This window comes from Suricata suricatta, chromosome 1 (genome assembly GCF_006229205.1).
Source record: "Suricata suricatta isolate VVHF042 chromosome 1, meerkat_22Aug2017_6uvM2_HiC, whole genome shotgun sequence".
Taxonomy (NCBI): domain Eukaryota; kingdom Metazoa; phylum Chordata; class Mammalia; order Carnivora; family Herpestidae; genus Suricata; species Suricata suricatta.
Window position 1 is genome coordinate 170110892 of NC_043700.1, and position 25292 is coordinate 170136183.

At 37.5% G+C, this 25292-nt stretch overlaps 1 protein-coding gene and 1 pseudogene across 2 annotated transcripts in view; one reads left to right on the forward strand and one right to left on the reverse strand.

The window, feature by feature from the left end:
• The window catches only part of PCDH7 (protocadherin 7), a 412759-nt gene that overhangs the window by 307111 nt on the left and 80356 nt on the right, over positions 1-25292 (reverse strand). The window lies entirely within an intron of this gene.
• On the forward strand, positions 14677-14846 carry LOC115302995 (annotated as a pseudogene).

Below are 25292 nucleotides of genomic sequence, written 5' to 3' on the forward strand. Positions count from 1 at the left end.
GAAGAGTTTACAACTCCACTGAACATGTAAAACATATAATGAAAAATGATAATTTTTAAGATGCGGTAATCTTAAGATCTTAATTTTTTAATATTTTAATTTTTTTTTTATTTTAGAGACAGAGAGAAAGTGCTAGTGGGGAGAGAGGCAAAGGGAGAGAGAAAGAGACAGACAATCTTAAGCAGGCTCTACGCTCAGTGCAGAGCCCAAGGCAAGGATCAATCCCACAACCCCGGGATCATAACCTGAGCTGAAATCTAGAATTATGCTCAACTGAGTCACCCATAGATAGATGTCAATTTTGAATGAGCTCTGAAGTTTGTAACAATGTTCTCATCCACCCTGGATTTGCGGTCCCCTCACCAAAATGCATTACCTCTTATTTATTTCACAGAGACCATCCGTGTGTCTGTCCTTCACGTAAAGTGCGCATAATGTGAGTTCCACCCTTTTTATGTGACATTTACCTGACACTTTCCATTTGTTTACCTGTATAAATTCCATGCCAATATAACATAGGATATGTAACAGGGAAGCTTCTTAACAAGAGATTCAAGTTCTGGTCTCTCTATTGTGTTGACAGTTTATTGAGTATTTTTTACATTCCCTCTCTAATATCCAATCCTTAACTATAAAAAAAATTTACACTTCTGTGGTATCAAAATACCACATGGTCTAAGGATGTCCACATCCTAATTTCTGGCACCCACAAATACGTCATATTATCTGGCAGTTGGGGGTGTGGTAACATTTAGATTGCTGGCAGAATATGGCTGCCCAGCAGCTGCCTATTAAACAGGAAACTGTCCTCCCTGACTCAGGTAGGCTAATGTAACCACCCAGTCTCTTCAGTGTGGAAAAGGGAGGCGGAACACTTCAGAGCCTGGGTCAAGCATTGCCCATTGCTGATCCTGAAGATGGAGGAAGGGGCTCTGAGCCAAGAGATGCAGCCAGGTTCTAGAAGCTGGAAAAGCAAGAACAGGTCCTCCCCTAGAGCTTTGGGCAAAGAATGTGACACTTCTGGTGCCTTGATTGTAGCCCGTCAAGACCCACTTCAGACTTCAGACCTCCAGAATTGTAAAACAAGTGTAGGATTTTAAAAATATATAATTTATTGTCAAATTGACTTACATACAGCACCCAGTGCTCATCCCAGCAAGTGCCCTCCTCCATGCCCATCACCCATTCCCCCCTCCCCCATCCCCTCATCTATGCTCAGTTTGTCCTCTGTATTAAATAGTCTCTTGTGGTTTGCCTCCCTCCTTCTCTCTTTGCATTTTTTCTCCTTCCCTTCCCCCATGGTCTTCTGTTAAGTTTCTGAAGATCCACATATGAGTGAAAACATAGGCTGTCTGTCCTTCTCTGACTGACTTACTTCACTCAGCATAAAACCTTCCAGTTCTATCCATGGTGCTTCTAGGATGTTTTAAGATACTTAGTTTGTGGTCATTGTTAAAGCAGCAATAGGAGAGTAATATGACATCCATCTGTGTATATGTGTGCATGTCCACACACATGTACTCCAGATACATTTTTGAGCATTTGGCATTGCTGTCCTTAAAGTCTAGTAAGTACCCTCACAAATGTGGGCTGTTCTTGCTTGAATTCGTGAGGAATCGCCCTCCATTCTGAATGCCAAACAAATGTCTACCTTTTGGCGGCACATTCACTATCACAGAAAATGCAGAGTCTGCCTTTCTTGACCAAGACTGAGAATGTTGACCCTCTACACCGGTCCTACTGCACTGAAACAACTTCTCCATTACTGTGCTGATCACATTAGCAGATGGTTAATATTCTTATCTGTCTTACTCATGAGACGAGGACAGTTTGCAGGCCAGGGACTGCTCCCTTATTCATATCTTCATAGCCTTGGCATGATAATGCCTGGTGCAGGGCAGACTCATCGATATTTCTCTATCTAAATTAATGAGTGGATGGCTAGAAATTTCTTTAAGCCTGCGCATGTGTGCACATATACACACGGGGTAAATTTATATTTTGATTTTATTTACTCCTAACTACAATGTTACAAGATAAGCACTACATTAGTTACTGATGGGAGGGATGGGTAGTAAGGTCAGAGTCAAGAATAGAGGCTTGAGACCAGGAATCTTCAGCCTTCTAATCACAGTTCAAACACTGATCAATAAAAGAGAAACAGGCTTCATTACTATCAGTTAATATGACATCACATTAACCAGGAATCAGTCAGTGCTCACAAGATATCTAATTGCAGGATACACAGAACATATCCAGTAGTATAAATGAAAGAAAGAAAAAAAAAATCTTTCAGGGGCCTAAAAATTAGACACTGTTCCTGCTCCATGGGGATGAATAATAAAATTATTCAATAGTGGAGTTGCAGTATCTATTTTCATGTTATTATACATTGTATCAATTTTAGCCAAAACCCAGTTTCATTCAGCCACAGCAAAAACAAAAGCTCACAATTATGCCTCAACTTGCGATACTGAGCACGCTTCTAGGTGTTAATACATTTCCTTTTCCAAAAGAAATTTAACAAACCCCATTTAGTCATGTGTGAGTTACTGTGCTTTCTTGAAGTGCCACTTTTGGGTGTTTATAAAATGATAAATCACTTAAGTGCTGATTCATATGTGGCTGGATTTCAATGAAAGAGCATACATTAATTTTTTTAAGTTTTTAATGTTTAGGTTTAAGAGAGCGCACGAGCAGAGAAGGAGCAGAGAGAGGAGGACACAGAAGACCTAAAGCCAGCTCTGGGCTCACAGCAGCAAGTCCCATGAGGGGCTCAAACTCACAAACCCTGAGATCATGACCTGAGCCAAAGTCAAATGCTCAACTGACTGAGCCACAAAGGCGCCATGTTAATTTTTTTTAAATATGACAATTATAAGACATCTGAAATATGAGCCATTGGTACAACTTTAGTTTTAGGGAAAGAATTCATTATATGAAAGAACACTGCCTACCAGAGTATGACAAAGATGTTTTATTGATGGCTATATACACATCAGTAATAACCCTATGAATAGGTGTTTCACATCTATTTTACACAGATGAGACTTGTCCCCACAGGTAGAAAGGAAAAACAGGCCTTCCATCAGCCTACCATTTACTGGGTAAACTGCAGTTGAGTTTAACTCTAATTCATCTTTTCTTGGTTTAGTCAGCTGGAGGAGGGAGGGTATTCACGGCAAGTAGAGGTCCATCTGTCTTTTATATTTGTTTTCCTTTTGTTTCTATTTTAATCAATCAATTAAGAATAATCTTACCAAACACTGAAATAATGGGAGAAAACTTAAAAAAAAAAATCTCTGGGCATACTCATATCCATGACCAGGATGGATAGCCAGGAACTTATGCCTGGAATTTTACTCAAGTTATTTAGCTTTCTCAGTATAAAGCTTACATTACTCTTTGCAAAACTGTTGTACCCATTTTACAGAAGAGATTTTTATCCCATAGCTCCTAAATGCCATGATCAAAATTTGAACTCAGTGCTTTGTATTAATCATGTCTGTACAGCGTTTCCTTTCTAGAGTAGTTTTAAGATGGCAGCACAGACCAGAAATATATCTCCCATGAATAAATTCTGATTATGATTCTCTTTGTCTTTTCAGTTGTCCAGGCATGAATGGAGGAGGCTTATGAGGGATAAAATCTGGTCAGCCAGAGAGGAAGTGGAAATATCACAGATAACAAGATGGAGGCCAATTGCCATGCAAATGAGAGCAAAAAAAAAAAGTGTAATTTAACATAAGGCTACTGGTAGGAAAATGCTGAAGAGTGCGATGCCTGAACATGTCTAATTTCAGAAAGGTGATCTTGATGAAATGCTCTCACTTTACTAACAGTGATTAGACTTTTCCTGTATCTAACAAAACTCAACCATCTAGTAAAGAGACACAGAGTGAAATGAGTTGAAACAGAAGCAAGTAGTGAAAATTTAGAAGCATCCTAGGGAAATAAGAATAAGAAAGGAATATTTTACCCGGAGAAATTTATGTTAGAATAAATGCAACATTTAGAAAAATCGGAACAAATACAAGAAATCCATAGGGATGTTGAGAAGGGCGTAAACGCTTCTCATTTGGGGATGACTAGAAAGCTAACTAAAAGCAGAGAAATAACCTCAACGACCTCTGAAATCTCCCCAGATCCAGGCCCAAGATTTCTCTTATTATTATTTAGTATGGAAATAACAAAAGAAATAAAGAAAAACAAGTCCTTCCCAAACTGGGGACATGAAAGCCAGACATGGAAAGAAAGAAAAAAAAAAAAAAAGCATGAAGGATGATTAAAAAAGGAACTAAGATAAAGAAGGCATGTTATTTTATTTTTATCTTTTTTTAGCCCAAAATAATGAAATAGAAAATGTGCAAAATGTGTTACCTAAATCCATCAACAGCAGGATGCACAAAATTATAATGTCTCTATTACATCACCATATGTAGTCCTTTTGATTGCTAATTACACTATCAGATGTATAGACGTATGTGATATGAATAATTTATTTTCTGGGTTTTTTTAAACCTAACTTTGGGTCTTGAATACATTGACAAGATTCAAGTCTACAACATACATAATGTGGAAATGTCGTTTTAAGCAATTATGGTATAAGTATACACTTTTCAAAGCATTCATATTTAATTTAAATAATGTGCATTTAGGTATCTTAGTTGAATTGGATTTGACATGTGGTGCATTTTAAAATGTCTCAGGATGAGAGTCTATTAAAGAAAAGATTGCTATAAAATAGAGACTGATAAAGAACAAAAGGTAGCAAAATAAATAAGTAAAAAAAAAAAAAATTAGCACGCCACAAAACCAGGGCAGATTCCGATTGGCTAGACATGCAACCTTGATTTACTAGCCTATTTGTTCTGCTATCCAATAAATAACATGGTGTCAATGGAGCAACTGTCATACCATAAAGAATGCAGGCCGTAAAGTGGCCCACATGACAATATATCATCAACGTGTTTCCATCCCCTTTCTGTCTTAGAGCAAACTGTGTGCAATAAGATGATAAAGTTTCCTACATTTTAGTAGCCATATTTCTAAAAACTGTGGGTTATGTAAATTTTTAGGTTCTTTTTTTTTCTCCCACTTTATTGAAAGCTAAGATCTATGGTATTGTAAAATTCTGATCTATTTAAAATTATGACACGTGGTAACATTTCAAGCTAGACCCCTGGTTGTTAGAAAATTACCATTTATTGCTGTTAAGAGAGTGCTGGGCCTATTTCTCAACAGTTGGCATTTGTAGAAGTACTTTGCAGACATCAGTCAGTTACTACTGACAATTGCTTTATGAAATAAACCTGTATCTGTGGGTTCTGATTGTTCCTTCTAAAAACAGATATAGTGACACTCTATCCACCAACCACTTTACTTTTAAAGAGCAAAGTCCGATTTAATAATAGAAATTTTACCCTCCAGATTAGCTTACAGTTTGGAAAATCTTAAAACCACCCACTCCTGAACTTCCTTTCTGCCCATCCGTACCATTTGCTTTCTCAACTATTGTATATGTCTGGATTTCACTTGTTTGGTAACTAGGAAAACAAAGGGACAATGTTCCATAGTTATATGTATTTCATTTACATCACATATTTAATTAATGCTTGTGGGATACAGTGTTGAATTATACACTCATTTGTCCTGCCTATAATTTGGTTCCCTGGATAGAGTCCTCTCTGTTTCATCACATACAAACCCCAATATCAGTTCTTCAAATACCCCCTTTCTCTCCAGAACTAAACAGAACAAAACGGCAGCTGGAGAGATCACTTCAGTTTAAAAAGATGAAGTAACAAAAGAAAGAGAAGATGCATGCACATCTGAACATACATGTGGGAGGTCTGGATTAAACTCAGGCATCAGCCTTTGTGTCCACATTAGTTGACCCAAAAAAACACACACCATAGCAGCAACATTCAAAAAGCTCCCACAAGTCTTAGAGGCCATCAGAAACTTACATAAGATATAGTCAAATTACTATTACAAATGAATAAGAAACATATTGATTAAATGTCACTATTAATATCTATGGTATTAAAAAAATACCTCAGGGGTATGGTAAAGATACACTGTATATAGAACCTTGAGAATCCTAGGCAAACCAGAAACTATCCTGGGAACCCATAGTTTTACACATGCATGATATTGTGGGTAGATAAGAGTGAAAAACTACTTTAGAAGAGTCATTCTAAACCAGAGAACCATGTTCTTGGAACTTTAATTACCAGTTTGTTTGTTTTCTTTCTATGAGTCAATTCAGAAAAATATACACATTTATGAGCCACACCATTTCTTATTATGTTTTTTTTGTACATCACTCTAAAACTTCATGATGAATACACATATTTTCAAAATGTGGATTAGCTACTAAACCAAAAAAGAAAAATGTACAAGTGATAATTGGTACTGCTTACAAGCCACTAAGATGTGGCTAGCTGGGCATGTCTCAGATATTGACAATGGAAATTAAGAAGGTTGTTGAGCTACATTCCACTTGAAAGTTTCTCTTGATTGGTCGCCAGAACCATATTCATGATTCTGGCTTCAGCAAGGATAGATTATGTATTTACTCTTGCCTCTATCACTTATGCACATGACATTTCCTTTGCTTCCAATACCTCTTCCTGCTTCTTTGGTTCAGATAATATTTACTGAGCTGATGTTTACTGAGTACTTACTATGTGCCAGCCATTGCTTTAAATACTTAATACACATCAACTCCTTTTATTGTCTTGATACTAACAATAATAGTATCTACCTGGTTCTTTTGAGAATTCATGAACTTTGTATTTGGAGGGCACTTAGGACCCCGCACGGCACAGAGAAATTGCTATGGAACAGTGTTTATCAAGCAATCATATGAAATAGGTTGTATTTGTTATTATCATTTTACAGATGAAGCAATGAAAGCAGAATTTGATTAAGGAACTCCCAGGGAATGTGTGCTAATAAGTAATAGAATAGACTTTAAACACCAGCAGTTTAACTCCAAAACCTACATTCTTATAATGTTTCCTTTTTGAATGGGGGTTGGGGGTGAAGAGGCAAAGAGAGAGGGAAACAGAATCTTTTTTTAAAATTTTTAATGTTTTATTTTTATTTTTGAGAGCAGAGATAGTGTGAGCAAGAGAGGATGAGAGAGAGGGAGACACAGAATCCAAAGACAAGCCCCAGGCTCTGAGCTGTCAGCACAGAGCCCAAAGAGAGGCTCAAACCCACAAACCGTGAGATCATGACCTAAGGCAAAGTCAGACGTTGACCAACTGAGCCACCCAGGCGCCCCCAAAACCTACATTCTTGACCATGCTTAACAACTAGGCTCTGCCACTTCACGAAGGTGTATATGCATCATTCCTTCAACAACTTGAACGTAAACGCCCCCTCCAAGATCTTTCCAGAATTGATATCTATACACACAGCAGACTGTAGTTTTCTTGAGTATACAAACCATAATCTATCACACAGTCTTCTCCTCTAAGGTACCCATCTGCGCTGTTTGCACACAGCCAAGGTACAGGGGATGCACCAAGGCCCATACAGATTGATGATCTTGTGAGTATAATGTAAATGGTAATGTTTTATCTTTAAAAATTTAACAGATATGAATTGAATATTTTATGCTTAAAGATAGAAATATCTATTCAGTTTCATTATCCTTTTATTTATTTATTTCTGAGTAGATAACATCTAGTTACCAACGACCACTCTTTCTGCACTTACTATTCCCAAAACTATTCTTTACAAAAAATGCACTGGCAGCCCTAGATTCATCTTTTGTGCTTTTTGAAAAATAAATACTGCTATCTTTAAGGACTCAGGTTTGAGGGGCACCTAGGTGGCTCAGTCAGTTAAGGGTCTGACTTCGGCTCAGGTCATGACCTCCCAATTTGTAGGTTCGAGCCCCGCATCGGGCTCTGTGGGGACAGCTTGGAGCATGGAGCCTACTTCAGATTCTGTGCCTCCTTCTCTCTCTGCCCCTCCCCCACTTGTGCTCTGTCTCTCAAAAATAAGTAAATGTAAAAACAAATTATAAAAAAATAAGGACTCAGGTTTGTGCTCCAGTTGTATCCATGTAAGTGGTACTGGCAGAGAGTCCTGGAGCAGTTTTTTAACCCCCATGAGCTTCAATAGCACAGCTTTCAAAAGGTGATTTCAGTACCTGTTTCTTAAGTAGTGGTGAAGAGTAAATACAGCAAGATAACAGTGGGCACAAAGTAAGTATTGTACAGTAACCATGTTTGCTTCACAGGCTCTTACAAGGAAGTGAGACATAAATTTAAAACCAATAAACATATAAACAAAGTTTGGCTCTAACTATATTTGGGCTACAGATACAAATTTTGTTTGTAGTTTTATCTTCTTAATACTAAAGTGGAAATGTATTGCATTGCTTATATGTACATTGACTGGTAGAGGTGGGACACATAAGTGAAAAATCTTGAGTAGCACTAGGTAGTCAAGTTGAAAATTAGTATTTTTGGAGAATAATCAATAGTCAGATAACAGTGCCTCCAAGTCCTCTCTAATGACCGCCTCTTCTAAGTGGCATGGTCTGCATCGTTCGGTGATTTGGAAATCTCTAGATGTTTTTGGATGGGATGTATCCACTTCTGGGTACAGGTCCAAAAAAAGAAACTTTCCGGTTCTTATTTCCAAGAGTGATGCTACAGGTCAATATTGTCTAAAGTGAAGCATGCCGGGAATGAGCTCCAGAATGGCTTTTAATATACTAGAGATGCTAGAGGCTCAATTGCACTAATGATGGATTATTGACAAGCTGTAATACTGTGATGCATTTTTAAAAGCATATGTTTACTCCTATAAGGTGCTGCTCCAGTTTGTCTGGATATTCAGTGCATTGGTTTTATCCACGTATATGATCCTTGTCCCAGAGAATCCTAACCACAAGATGACACAATGCTCTGACTTACTATAAGTCCTGCTTTCCTTCCAAAAAATCCACAATCAATATTTATGATTCCAAACTCAATAGAGGTCTTGAAATAAATAAATAAATACACGATAGTGCTCCCATAGCTTTAATGAGGTTATCAAATGGAGTAGAACTTAAGATTTGCCATTAGGTTTTAAAGAATGGCCAGCTCAGAGTGAAGCCTTCAACAGGACATGAATAACGAGAAGGATACTGCAATAATGCTTGAAGGGAAAAAAGGAAGAAAGAAGGGAGAGAGAGACAGAGAAAAAAAAACTGAGGGAAGACAGAAGAAAATAATAGCTTTTCTAGCTGGGTACAAACCAAAAGCCACATTTGAAGAAAACTCTACATTTGCCCAAGTCATGTTCCCTATTGTTTTAAGGTACTGGCAGCCATTTTATCTTGTTAAACATTAACTCAAAAAGCCAGTCAATGCTTGGCTTAGTCTGAGTCTGACCTAACATTTTAGAATTTTTAAAAAAGAAAAAAATGCAGCCACACAAAGGCACATAAGTGTTGTTTGATATGTTTGAAATGATCCAAGGGCTTAAGTCCTTAAACCACTACAGTTCATTCTCAAAACTCCCAAAGAAGTTTTAATATTTTCCCTGTTGCTGCATGTGTTCTTTGTGAGACTACAGAGGAATGGCTACTCAGACCATCGCGATGGCAAACCAGCAGTTAAGAAAGAAGCACCAATAACAGCAATCCAGATCCGACATGTTTTCTTTTCCCTGGCTTGCTGACAGTCCTCAGGAAATGAAACAGGTGGTTCTGATGAAGTAGTTCCTTAAATCTTATTGTGGCATTGGTTTATCTTAGAGTTCCTAAATATTCATGGGCAATACTCTAAAAGGAAACTGAGATCCGAAAAGGAGAAACAGACTGAACATTTACTTATGTACAAACAGTCAGTAAAATGCAAATTTGAAATGGTGCCACAGTACATGGAGATATAACCTCCTTGATGGTCTTTTGGTTCATATCACAGATTCCCCAAGATTTGCCAATGAATTCCCAGATTCGTTAAAAATGAATCACATAAATAATATGCCTTGTCCATAAACAAAGATATGAGTCAACAAGGTCGAATCAGTAGAGGGAGAAAGCAATACAATGGTAATATTACCTACTGTCTAATGTGCTTCTCTTCATCTTGGTATTGGGATCACTGACCACTCCATCATCCAAGGGAGGGGCCACACAATAATTTGTAGGCTTTCACATTCATGCACACAACATATCCCCATCTATTAGCCAATCTCTCTCACTTCATCTTTACTTATGCCTTGTTGTGTCTTCCTTCATCTGTCTCTCCTTAAATTACTGCTACTTGGTTTGTTAGGTTACTGATCATCTGTCTCCTGCACCCTACTCCAATCTCTTTGCCACTCATTTTGGTCTTCCTAATCCAAATGCTGCCAAAATGTTCTTCCTATAACACACATTTCAAATAAGTACTCTTTCTCAGCTCTGATGAGAAAGGTAATTGTTTTCTACAGGATAAAGTCAAAACGACTTTTCATGGAATACAGAGGGCTCCAAGCCATGTGTCAACCTAGCGTCATCCCCTAATATCTTCCTTATAGTGTAGTTTCCTTAACCACAAGCGAATAGAGTTCAAAACCATTTCCATGCCCCTACATGGTTTCTATTTTTTCCTCCCATGGTCATGGTCAAATATCTCATCTGACAAAATTTTCCTCATGGTCATGGTCAAATATCTCGTCTCTGGAGCAGATCGCTCCCCCAAAGCGAGGCAATCTTCACCACTTTGACCTTCAGTAACTTGGCACATAGCTCTATTAACAGGTTGTGGCAGATTTGGGGAGCTTAATTTCTGAATTGCAAAGTCAAGGTACACCATACTTACACAGAAAAAGTGTGACAATTTTGTTTATTTTCTTTCAAGGAAAGAAACAATGTCATTGAATTGCCTTCATCATATCTCTGAAAAATACCAAAACCACAAATCTGAAGTTTCCTGGGAGAAGCGTTAAGTCTGATTTCAAAGCATGTGGTGTCATTTTGTCCACTCTTTGGAATGGACAGAGAGCACACATAGGCTTGGGGGGAAAAGATTCTGTTGCCCAGAGAATACTTGGTGGGCAATGACCCAGAGAAAAGATAATGAGGGCTTCTAATGCTATCACAAAGAAGAGCTAAATGAGAAAGATTTCCCAGATGGTGAAGGAGGAAGCATATATATGAGGGAAGAAAAAAGAAACCTCATTTTAATCACACACTATCAGACAGACAGCCATCACGAGGAGTTCTGCCTTTGCCATGATTGATATTTCTCAGAAATTCTCCTCACTTATGGGCCTCTCCAGATTCTGGGTTCTTTACTCCAAATTTGCTGAAGAATAAAAGGAAACTGCTTTTGCTGAGCAAAACAAGAAAAAAAGCACTTTGGGAGTGAGATGTAAATGATAACCCTAAAATTAGAGAAATTGGAAATTCTCATTTTTAGTTGGGTGCTTTTCATTCTGCAGAGGCAGCACTCTCAGACCTGTTCTGAGTTAGCCTACCCCGTCCTGGGATCATGTGAGTATGCTAGGTTTTCAACTGCTCTGAACTCCAAGATTCTAGCTCCTGATACTATCAACCGAATAGGAACCGGGAGTTTCCATAGAATGATTTCATGGAGTCTCTATCATATTCTATTCTATGAAAGGCATTTCTTCATATGGTTCTTGTTATCAAAGACCCCCGTATACCTAAGTGGCATCATATTTAAATTTGCAGGGACTTTATTGTAATCTCAGCAGTATCTGGCTGTCAGCAAGAAGGTGGTATAATGGACTATAATCATTTTGCACAGAGTAAGGACAGGTCTAGCAGAAAGTGTCTAATTCTAGGTGATGGTTCCCGCAGAGTCAGTAAAGGGCACATACTAATAAGGAACTGCAAAAAAGTGCCAGTGACGACATGCTCCTTGGAAAAAGCTAGCTCAGCAGATTCGCTGCAGCTAATAGAACCATTACTGCTGCATGTCAAGCTATGAAAAATACCAAAGGACAGGAGCATCAGAGTGAAAGGGATAAGAAGATGGCAACCACAATAAAAAAAAGATAAATCGGAATACCCGAATCACACCTCATATTTTTATTAACTGGAAGTTAAGTTAGCCATGTCATCAAATCTAACATGGTGAACTCTGTTGAAGCATCTATTGAACCTATCACACAGAAGTGTGCCAGAAAGCGTGTCCAGGACACTCACTGCATTTTAATGTGCTACAAATATCACACTCTGGAACCAAATGCTTCCCTATGTTACTATCAGTCCAAAGCTCATTTCTAGTCATGTCCGCGGTGTCATACTGTCATCTGCTACTACATCTAGCCTCCAGGGCTCCGATCTTTGTTATGTAATGCTTTACTTTTCTTTTTCCTTCTTACTTATGTAGAAAATGCAAAGCCAGGCAAATGAAGAGAAGAATAATGCCTGAAAATATTCTATTGCTTTGAAAAGGGAATTAATTTTCCATGCTCTTTCTAAAAACTTCTGCTACCACTGGAAGACTGAAGGTCACAGTTTCTCTAGAAAACGGGGAGCTAGCCCACGAGTAACGCCAGGGCCCCAGAGCCTCTGGTATGTTCCCATCATGCAGGCATACGCCAGCACACCCCGTGGCTGCGCTCAGTAATAAAGCACGTTCCCTGTGCGGTGACCACAAGAAGCACCGATGCTTAAAAGCCACGTACTTGAAATGTCTCTCTGAAAATATAAATTTTTAATATAAAGAGGTAGAGGCACAGCATAAGTAAACCAAGATGGATTCATAAAAATGCACATAGCATCCCCATAGGAATGCAAAATAGCTATTTAAGGCTTACAGTACCATTTATCAGCCAGGAAAATAATAATACAAACAAAAGATGAAAACACAACACCTGACCTTTTACGCAGCTCGCTGTGAGTCTGGGCCAGGCGGTGGCTGCTCAGTGCTACAATGAGAAAATGTTTCTGGGTGTGCCAGGTTACATTCCAAACTTAACATTCACTGGCCTGTGCCGTCAAGCATTTATATAGCGACCAACCTGCCATTAGGCACAACGTCAAATTTACGGGTTACTCTGAGTAAAAGTGAAATTAAATAATAGAAGATTCCTGCAAATAAATGTAAAAGTAGGTGCTCTTTGAGAATAGATCTGCTTCGGTTGGGAGTGGGGTGGGGGACACTCCCATGACTTCACTACCAAGAAGTTTAATTAATCATGCCTAGAAGAGAGAGGATACTCTCGAGTTACTGGCTTGCCCTTTAAGAACTTACTCTGTATTATCACCCAGTATCTGAGATACCGATCCTTTGCTATCATCAGTTTCTATGCTGTTATGTAATGGGGCATAACTCGATTCATCGAACTCTTAATTTCACCGTTAATAAAAACTGAGCATCAAGGAACATAGCTCACAAGGTTCTAAATAGTGCCTCAGGGATACACATTTTATCCTTCCCACTGTTTCTATTCTGGGGACATCAGTATGCAGAAGCCGTTGCAACTGAATATTCCTAGACACAATAAAACTGTACATAGAAAGATAGGTTTGGGTTTAAATTTTGGCAATTCATACATGCCTATAGCACCAGCACAGGGGAAATCGTGGGCATCCGGGAACACAGGCCATTTATCACTGGAGATTATGAAGGAAATCCTAGAAGAAGCACAGGTGTCTCTTTGTTTAAGTTCGTGAAGACAAGTGTATTCGTGTTTAAGTTTGTGAAGACAAGCAGACAAACGTTCCCTGCATCTATTTCAGGCCAACTGAAGTGGGGAGAAACCTTGCATAGGCAGGGCTATCTATGTCCGGCATCTGACTTAGACCTTGGGAAGACCACCACCTTTAGCTCTATCTCAAAATCAGTTTAGCCACATTTGTATTTTCGGGACTTTGGGCCAAGCTAGAGACTCACCAAACACTATGACACAAATGTGCCTGTGAAAGTGGATGTGCACCTTTCCTCTGATACCTAAATTGGGCTGACCTCTTTCCTCTGCATGAGAGCAGTCCTTCTGAATCCCATATAAGGAAAGGGTTGACAGTCTTCTCTTGTACCAATGTTTGGCTGAAAATCAGAAAAATCACTTTTGGTGATTTCCCAGTATCTGCAGATGGAATGGTAAAAACCTGGTCTTTGGAATCAGACCTGAGTTTGAATCCAGGGCAGTCATGTACTAGCTTCAAGGATGCAGGGCAAGTTACTTAACTGCATCTGTAAAATGGGTCAAACAGTGTCCATCTCCCGTTTTGACAATTCATGGGGCCTTAGCTCAAATGCCTGCTCGGAAAATGTGTATTGTCATGAGAATGTTATAATAGCAAAACTCAAGCATTGGCCCATGTTTTTTTTTTAATGAAGCACAGAAACATTCTAATGAGAGTGGTGATTGGACCATGTGCTGAAAATACCCTGCAAAAGTCTGCAACGACCTCCCAAGTTTTCCCCACTGTTGTTCCTTTTTGTAAATATTGTATTTTCTTCATGTGTCATCCCCTGTAAAACTCTGTAGTCTGCTGTGTTTTTGCAAATGTGCCAAATAGTCAGCAGATCACATTTAAAAGAAAACGTTCACATTCATATTAAAATGCGTCACTCCCCACAACCACATTTGCTGCTAAACAAACTGTATATTTGGTCATTTTACATACGACATGTTGGTGTGTTGGCTATAACTAATATAATCTCAAACTTCTTTATTCCTTAAAAAAAACCTAGTGTCAGCTTTGCGCAGTGGCAGTATCAGACCCAGTGAGGTTTATCCGAGGCACGATTATTGTTAATTGAAAAAAACCTAGTGTTGTTTACTTAGCACAAGCTTTATTTTCCCGCAGTAATATGCACAGTTCCATTAGAATAATATGTTACTATTTTTAAATCAATTCGAATATGATTGACCATATTTTCCGTGTTGCTGCCCGTGTGCTGCTTCATGCGCAGGTGCTGGTCAAATACCCGACTGTTTGTAGAACAGACTCTCTGGCAAGACAATAAAACCCCCATTATCCATATTCACCCCCAACCCCTTCAAAAATCTTTAAATAATTCTCTGGAGGATTTACTTTCCAAAAAGAGATGAGCACTTTGGTCAAGCCCAGTTATAGGAATTTATTCATCCTCTCTTACTAGAGAAAAGTTTTATTTGAGCAAAAGTATTTGAGCAAATTCACCAAGTAAATGATTTCATAAGCAACTTTAACTTCATTATTCAAGCAACTATCATAACATAACACCCCCATCAAATTAACGGCAGGGATAGACAATCTGAAGAAGAATCATTTAACATGTCCTTAGAAAACAGCAATGGAGTCTATTTTTACTTCATCTATTCAATTTCCCCCTAACAATGTGAAATTCCTGTACAACCACAAAGCCATCTGCACTTAATTAATCACACAATCCACCCAAACAGTATCAGATCCCAAGAGAATGAAAAAGTATGTGTGTGTGTGTAGTTTAATAAAATCTTTATATAATACACTTAAATCAGGGCGTATCTAAATGATCTAGAAAAAAAAGGACGGCTCTGCCAACCAGTTGTCTCTAATTTTAGAGTCAGCCAGCCAGCCATAGGGTTCCCATCACCTTCTTGATACTGATTTTGCTCCCTAGAAACATTATATTGAAGATCTTGGTATGCAGGACAGGAAATTTCTAAAAGAGCTCATCCATTAAAAGGCATAGCTCCTCTCTCTTCCTAAAGAACAAGAAATGCATCACCTTCAGAAAAAAAAAAAAAAAACACTCATTAGTGTTCTGGGTTCTGTGGGCCATAGCTCAGCCAGCTCTGTCTCATCCTGTGACAACAGGAATGATGTACTCTGAAAAGTGCCCTTCCTTTTCCAGTCAGCAGATAGAAACCCAACATGGTTAGGAATAGAAATAATTACAGTAAAAATCAATAAGATTAAGTTTTACAACTCTAGGTGTAGGGGAAAGAGAAGAGGTCATAAATCTCTCTATTGCACTCTATTTTGCAATCTTTCCTGCCAGTAATTCTTCGGTTTCCAGGTGTTGTCATGCTTATTTGTTAGTCAGACTATTCCTTCATGGTTGGTTGGTTCCCCAGGATCACTAAGCTACGAATATTGAAAAGAACATTACCCTGGGAACCTGGTGTTCTAAAGTCTAATTTCAAGCCTCCCAGGATGAGAGGGCATGTCTGGGACAGGGGCTTTAGAGAGATTCCCCCTGTAAATATTTATCCATAAAGAAATCCTGACTACCCAGTTCTGTGGGGGCAAATCTGAAGTTTACAATGGCTATCTGGTAATATATACATATACAGAAAATTAATTATGACAACTGGAATTGTTGGGTTCTTCTCAAAGGGAAAGAATTGCTCTCTCATTGCAGAAAGAAATCATCTGGTGTCAGGGAATTAACAACATCCAGTCTTATACTTAAAAAAAAAAAACTCACCTTGTGAGTCCTAAAGGCTTCCTTCTAGCTGATATGAGAAGTGGTGATATGGAGACTTCAAAACATTAACTAATTTTCATTTTTAGCGTGACACATATTAATGAGTACCTAATCCTGCCTAAGCACTGTGATATATATGAATTCAGCACTGAAAAAAAAACCACATTCCAATGAGTGAGAGAGAAATAAGCCAAATATATTTTGTAAATATCCTACACACACACACAATATATATATATATTTATATATACATATATATAAATACTTGTGTACATACATACACACATACATACATTGCATACATACCTATGTATCCCAAACAAGATTAAAAAGAAGAGAAGAAAAGTGGGGTGTGTTGGATCCAGGAGGAAAGAGCTATTTGAAATCGGGTGGTCAGGAAGTTCTAACTGCTCACATGACCAGAAGGAGGAGAAAAAGCTAAGGTAAGTGGGAATTTGGGAGAAATACCCCAGCAGGCAGAGCAAAATTAAGGGTTTGGAGCAGGAAATGAACCTGGCTTGTTGGGAGAACAGGGAAGAAGTAAGTGTGGCTGAAGCGGAGTGAGAAGAACGCAGTCAGAGATGTCTTTAGAGATGTAAGTCAGAGCATGCATTGTCTTGAAGCTTTTGGCTTTAACTCGAAGTGAGTTGGGAAGTCACTGGAGGGTTCTAAACAGAGGAGTAATTTGAATCATATTTTGCAAGAATTACTCTGACTACAGTTTTAAAAATAGATTTCAGCAGGGGTCAGGGTCAGAAACAGAGGGACTAATTAAGAGTCTTTAGACACTCTTTGCCATGCAGAAGAGATAGCAAAAAATTAAACAAAACAATGCAATAGCATGCATGCCCCTGTACAAAAACAAAACAAAACAAAACAAAAGCTTTTTAACAAAACTCCACAGCATCCTGAAAAATGTAATCACTGAAGAGTTCATTGAAAGGAAAAGCCAACGAGATTTTAAAATGCATGTTCTTTGGGGCACCTGAGTGGTTCAGATGGTTAAGAGTCCAGCTTCGGCTCAGGTCATGATCTCATGGTTTGTGGGTTCAAGCACCGCATCGATCTCTGGGATGACAGCTCGGAGCCTGGAGTCTGCTTCGGATTCTGTGTCTCCCCCTCTCTCTAGCCCTCCCTTGCTCACACTCGGTCTTTCTCTCTCTCAAAAATAAATAAAACATTAAATTTCTTTTAAAAAATTCAAGTTCTTTAACAAATTATATAAGTCCCTAATCCTTTATTTGCCTTATATCATTACTATATGTATTTTTATACCTACTTAGTGAATTTGACAAAACAGATACATGCAGAAAAAATAAAAAATTGAAATCCAAATGGTTTTTTTATGTTTATTGAGGTCTCCTTTATCTTAGAAGCACTAATAATTAAACTAAGGCCTAAGAACTAAATCTTAAATATGAAAATAGTATAACTGAGTATACTGAAACATCAAGAAAGGATCTCAAATATGAGCACTGTGAGTAAAAGTCTCGGAAACTTGTTTTGAGCCCTCATAAAATCCTATAAAACAAATGGAGATGAAAAATCCAAAGCTTTGATAACCTATCCAAGGTCCCAGAATAGTAAATATCAGGCATCTAGTCAGATCCACATGTCTAATTCTAGATCTTGTTTTCTTCTCTTATACCACAGCAGCCAGGGTCTTTCTAGGAGTTATTTTCTACAAAGTTTCTCAAAATAGAGATTGCACAGCCAAATAACCTAATATCTAAGAATGGTCTGTACAGACAATAACTTGCCTTGATTTGGTCAATATGTACTATCGGTCTGTACATTGCATTTCTGGCAAAGTGACACAGGAATCAGGTGCTCTGATAAAACAGGACAAAGCAGACTCATGAGGTTCTTCTATGTTAGAATGTGAGCAAAAGGCCTTTAATGAAAACACTGAAGGGAAACCCCAAGAATGTTCCCTTCCCCATTTTTTTGCTGATGAATGCCTATTAGTATCTTTCTTCTCTTCTCTTTACAGTAAAATTCTGATTTAAATTCACTTAACTCTTATCTTGAAAGGCACATCTACATTTTTGTAAATTTTTGTGGTTCAGAGAATAAGTGTTTTGTTTTCCACCACCTAAATGAAGAGATGGAAAACTGTTTCAAAAATACTTCTGAATTCCATGGTTAAAAATATGCACTTCCCACTCCCAAAATCTAAGAGAGGTAACATACATCTCATTCTAAAATTGTACCTCATTTTGTAAGAATTGCAATATAGATTTAATTTAAAATAAACAACATAATTAAAGAGGAAAGTCCCTGCTTACATGTTTTAAAAGGTCAGTGTCAAAACTGGACACAGGAAAATGTGTTTCAGATTGCACCTTTTAAATTTAAATTCCTCTTTAACTATTCTCTATAAAGACAGTCACTGAAGGAGAAGAGTACTTCAGGGATTTTAGAAATGAAAATATATCTTAAAGCAAAATATGCCACTAGCAGCATTATACAAAAACTCAAGAGAGATCCTGACATCATTTGAATTTCTTTAAATGTGTACAATATATTTTAAAATACATTTTAAGCCCATTTGGCAAAATTTCACTGTAGGTATTTTTTGGTTTACTCTAAAGAAAGATAATAATAAAGAAGATAAACAAAACAGTCGATTATCTACAAACCATTGCAAATTAATAATTAATCAAGACACTCATTGGATGAGTGTTCCTATGTAATTGAGAGGTTGTTTAATAATATAGTAAATGAATTCATTGACATTGTTTTAATAGTTTTGCTCAAAATTCTATCTATAGTGATATCCTGCATATGTTTCCCCAACTTTTTCATTATATTTTATATATGCATGCACGGGCATACACACTCACACACACACATACACACACACACATTATTCCTACATACACATACACGTACACACACATACACACACACACACACACACACACAATCTGTACTAACAAATAAAAATGCATGCATATACTTACAGTCTTCATATAAGTTACAAGTTAGGTTTATTCTCTTTATTACTGTAGTGTTATTTATTTCGTGCTTATATTTTGTAAGCCCACCTAGTACAGGGATAGAGTCTTATCCTATTTTTTTACATTCCCATCACGCCAAACACAATACAGGAAAACAGATGTTAAATTCATGAGTCTTAATTAACACATTTGTTTTAATAAAAATTATGGAAAAAATAGACTCCAATCTACTCTTTTACCCTCACATTGGGAATTAAATGTGAGGAGCTAGTAACTCATTCCAAAATCTAAAGAATATATTTGGTTAATAAATTTACATAAAGTGTATATTATTTTTTAAGATTTAGACATCTTTCACAAGGAGCTAGGACTCATGTAATTTGTTCCCATACACCTTTTAGTAGTATTAAAATTAATTCATTAATACCAGCTATTAATTACAGTGCAGTGAATACTGAGCAAGAGTTAACAAAGATTTTTATACAAAGGGGCTTCCTCATATGAAAAGAAAACCAAGTAGGTAAAGGAAATATTTTTTGTAGGCCAGAATAAGGTAAAAGTACACCAAACAATGATGTTTAGAGAAGAAAGAGTAAATAAAACAGTTAATACTGTATTTCATACAGCTTTAAAGCAATTCACTGAAGAGTAAACTAAACTAAAGGAAATCATAACTAAATGAGTCAACAATAAGAGATTCATATGATGAATGAAATTTTTACTGTGGATTTTGTATGAAATTAAATCTTACAGGAAAATTTGGAAAAGCCTAATGAAAAAAAAGTCCAAAGTCTACTTCAAATGGGATTTGCTGCCCTCTTGTATATATAAATATGTATGTATTACATATTTAATATATGTAAAAATTATAAATATGTCATATATGTAGTACATGAAGTAATAATGGAATTCTTGCAAACTTCCTCAGTAAGTAACATTTCAAAATGAAGAGTTCACTTTTTACTCATGCTTCAGTCTGCTTCCCTTTTAAAAATTTCAGAGTCACAAATAAATATGCAACAACTGAAAAAAAGATGTTTTAAGGACTGGATTTTTCTTGGGGCACTCCTGGGTGGCTCAGTCAGTTAAGCGTCCCACTTGGGCTCAGGTCATGATCTCATAGTTCATAGATTCCAGCCCCGCATCAGGTTTTGTGTTGATGGCTCAGAGCCTGGAGCCTGGTTCAGATTCTATGTCTCCCTTTCTCTCTGCCCCTCCCCAACTCATGCTCTGTCTCTCTTTGTCTCAAAAATAAATAAAACAAAACAAAACAAAAGAACTGGATTTTTCTTCATATTTAAAAACATCAATTTCAAGAACCAACAGTTCAGCTAATTTCTCATAGGAGAGGTTAGCATCCCTTAGGTTTAAAGATGGTGCTGTCACCTACCAGAAAAACAGCCCAGCCTTTTGCCTCTCCTGTACGCTCAGTATGACGGATCAGTATAAAGGCTATTCAGGATCGAGCTAGACTATGGTATTCTGATTGAGTTACTTCATCTTCGATGTATTAACCACCAGAAACCCAATATATCTTCATAATGCTTAGAATTATATTTCCTTCATTTTCTAATTAAAGGCCTGATTATGACAGTTAGAGAATTTAATATGTGCATGTTTACTTAGTTGAAAAATTAAATTCATCAGCTCACCTACTATTCACTACTGCTTTTATAACAAAAAGAAAAATGTAAGTAGCCTTAATGTTATTGTCTCAAAATAAATTAGATGAATAATGTCTTCCCTTTATAATATAAGAGGGAGGAAAAGAGTCTACAGAGAATTGGGTTTAGAAAACAAAAGGAGGTGTGCCTGGTGCTAAGTTTGTTAAAGACCAACTCTTGATTTCGGCTCAGGTATTAAGCTCACAATTGATGAGTTCAAGTCCTTGTCAGGTCCATGCTGGGATTCTCTCTCTGCCCCTCCCTTCGCAAAATAAATAAATAAAACTTAAAAGAAGGTAGAGGGGGGGAATATATCCTTCAAAGAACTGATTAAAGCTAGAACAGAATAAAAACAATAGTAGATGCTAGACTGAAATTTTATGCTCTAAAATTTTGAAAATAGCTTAACAAAATTCACCAGTATGAACTATAATATGACTCACTCATCAAGTTAGGATTTTGAATTTGTCTTAGAAAGAAAATTTATTGACTTATTAGCAAACATTTGTATACAATGTACAGAAGAATTCATATTTTGAGTAGAGTATTCAAGTAATTCTGAGTGAATTTCTGAGGGAAAAATGATTCCATTATTTTAAATGTAACTTTGAGATGCTGTATTGTTGGCAATATTTCCAAAACGTATGTGGAGAATAATGAAACAAAGAGTGATAAATTCATAGTTATTGATATGTAAAGACTTCAGGGCTTGAAAACAGTCTCCAAGCCATACTGTCACCCACCCTATTCCCAAACAGATATCACATGCCAGAAAATGGAGAATTTTACAATGTTAGATGTTTAAACAGTTGTATTTGTTAAACAGTCTAGTGGTAAAGCTTTAATTCTCAGGAATCTTAAAGATTCACAAGCAGGTGTCTCATTCCCCATTCTTGAAATAGGCACATATCTCCTTTTATGTCACTTGTCCTTCACATATACTTACCTCTGTCCCCTGAACTGAAAAAAAACTTCAATTTAGGGACCAAGATTTGCGCACTTCTGAAGTCTCTCACTCCACTTTCACTAGTCTGGGCCCTGGCTTTGTCTCATCTTTGTCCTGTCCTCTACCTAGTGAAATCATACTGTTATTTCAAGGCCCATTTCAGGGGCTCTGAATCATTTTCTGACCCCTTTCTGTCTTCCACTTGCTTCCATAGAGAGCCACTGTATGACTTTCATGGACCCTAGACTCTTGCCTTTGCACTTTCATTATTAGAAAATCTTACAAATTATATATTATGACCCTTGGGAAAGAGATGAATACATTAATATTACATATTAAAACATTTTATTTGACCTAAAAGGTCTTGTTTCTTCTGATTTTAAAAGAAGTTAAAACATTGTCCCTGGTTCCTAAGAGTATTTGGGGTCCAAAGTATTGTACCTGCCCTGCCCAAGAAAGACAAATATATTTTAATGCCCCCCCCCCTTCGGGCTCCAATGCCAGAGTTAAAGATTTTATACTAGTTTATTCCCCAAAGCACGATATTAATGTCCAGCTCAGTGCCAAGCAAAGAGAAGTCCCTATGAAATGTTTGTTGAATGTTGCTGATCAAGATTTCACCCTTTCTTAGGAGGTAATTGATTATGTTTTACCTCTCTAAAACTTGTGAGTCTTGTGAAGAAATGAGGCAAGGTCTTAGGCACTTTTGTATATCCACAGACTCATGAATTATTTGGTGTATAGAAATATCTGTTGATTCAAACTGAATGAAATTTGTGCTTGTCTTTGCCAACACATACCGGATGCCATTGACTGCCAGTCCGAATTTTTTTTTTCATGTAGAGGGTACAGCATCCTTCCCAATGAGAGGAATACACAAAGCTTCTGATGGTCATTCAAATATATTTAGCTGTCTCAACCTCAGGGTTGATTTGAAATGGCCAAATCACTGGAAATTAACCTTAGTGGGAATCTATTACCAAGAGTCACCACTGGAGTTTATGAGTTGTGTCCTTACATTGCCATAGTGCCTTTGCCTGGAATACTGAGAGTTAGCCACAAGTCTCATGATGACAATAAAAAACTAAATGAGAGAATGAACAGTTGTCTTAAAAATTATAATTTACAAGAGGTTGCATCAATTATTTATCATACATTTATGTATTCATTATAATAATACAGTTTCTTGTTATCATTTATTTCCAATGAGCATAAAAGCACAAAAATAAACTAAGAACTTGTATGGAAGATATTATAATCTAAATGATTATTAGTTATTTAATATTGTCCTATATCTACTTACTACATTAAAATAAACTATATACATAAACTATTTGTATACTCATTCATTGAGCTGACATGTAAGAAATGTCAATGAAGATATTGTAGCAGATATGAAGAACTATATGTTACAGAAGATCTCAGTCTAGTGAGACAAACAATCCATTATATCACATACAGTTAAGTATTAGGAGAAGTAAACACTAGTGCCAGAAAAATTCATGAGGGCTTCTACCTCTGATTCAGGTTGCAAGTAAGAAACTTGGGGTTTCTGTTAAGAAAACCATGAAAAGAGAACTAAAAAAGCAAAGTATAAAGAAAAAAAAACTTAAGTCACTTATAATCCTACACATACACTTAAGCTACCTATTGAAGAACAGTGAAAATGTAACTGAAAGAAAAACAGAACTTGCATTCGAAGCATGTAAAAAGCGAACAGAGGTGAGATAGTATCATGAAATCAAAAAAAGTACAGGAACATAAGGGCCAGAGGAGCTGGATATGTCATTTATGATGTAAATCAGGCCCACCCACTCCGGAGGGATGGGTGGAGACCAAAGGCAGAAGTCCAGCGGGAGAATGGGTTTCTCCTTATACATAGGTCCATATAAAAGCCCCCGTACAATAGGAGGTGTGAAGTTAGCAAATATTCACAAACCTCCAAGGGGCCAAAGCTCAGAAGAAAGCAGCCCTGCAGCAATTCTAGCAAACTTCCTCCTCAGTGATAAGACGTTTCCATCTGGGTGGACGGTAATGACTGTCCTATTTCAGAAGCCTGCCTGTACTATCTCTGCCTCCTGCAGGGGACTGACTTGTCCTCCATTCTCTGCTCCTCCCCCTCCAGGGGCAATCATCCCTCCCCCTCCCCATCCCCGGTCTCCAGGTCTTCCCCCTCCCTGGTATGATGCCCACACCCTATCGGGGGAGTTCCTATGATGCCAATCATGGTCCTCCTCCTCCTCCTGAGATGGGGCCTATTAGAGGCTACATGCCAATGACACCTGGGCCCCCAATCATAAGACCTGTCCCATGATGGTCCCCACTCATCCAGGAATGACTCTACCAGACAGATAAGGAGACACGAGAATCTTCTACTTCAACAGGAGGTCATAGTGCTGTGACTCTGACATGGAAGTCACATGACAAGGAAGCCTGACAAGGAAGACTGGCTTCCCTTCCTATCAAATAGAGAATCGTTTCTACAGAGGAGTTAGTGGGACATACACATGCGCAGGCACACATACACACAAGCAATTTTCACTTGTATTATGAAATATGAAAATAAAATGGTCAACTGTTTTCATTAAAAAATAAAAATAAATGAAGACGAGCAAAGAGATGGCTCCCACTTGAGCATCAAAAAAAAAAAAAAAAAAAACACACATCTCTGAGAAATGCAGTTTCCCTCCAGGTCAGAGTTACAATTAACAGGATCAGAACTAGCATTTCCCCAGGGCCCTGGGCGACTCAGTTGGTTAAGCTTCAGACTTCAGCTCAGATCATGATCTCATGGTTTATGGGTTCAAGCTCCACATCGGGCTCTGTGCTGACAGCTCCGAGTCTGAAGCCGTCTTCAGATTCTGTGTCTCCCTCTTTCTTTGACCCTCCCCTGCTCACGCCATCTCTCTCTCTCTCAAAATAAATCAAGCATTAAAATAAAAAATTAAAACAAAAAAAGAACTAGCATTTCTCTTCCCCTCTTTTCAGTGGAGAGACCTGGGTTTTTCAAGGCCTATGAGTTCTACAGTGGAAAACACAGAAAATTAGAGGCAGGAGAGAAGCTGATATTGCTACCCAAATCATTAATTTTGAACACTTCTTTTTTGTCTTCATTTATTTAGATAATTCCTTTAATTGTCCATTTTGTTGAGTATAGGTAGCTACATCGTTAATCCAATCTAATTTTTTAAATGGTTAGAGGCTTCATAGAGAATGAGAAAAGAAATGATAAACTGTTTTTCCAGATCCATTTGTAAGCTTTTCAGTAGTGAGTCAACTATGAATATTTCATAATTGCATATTTTCTTTTTGGGGACCAATAGCCATTTTAATATAGAAAGCA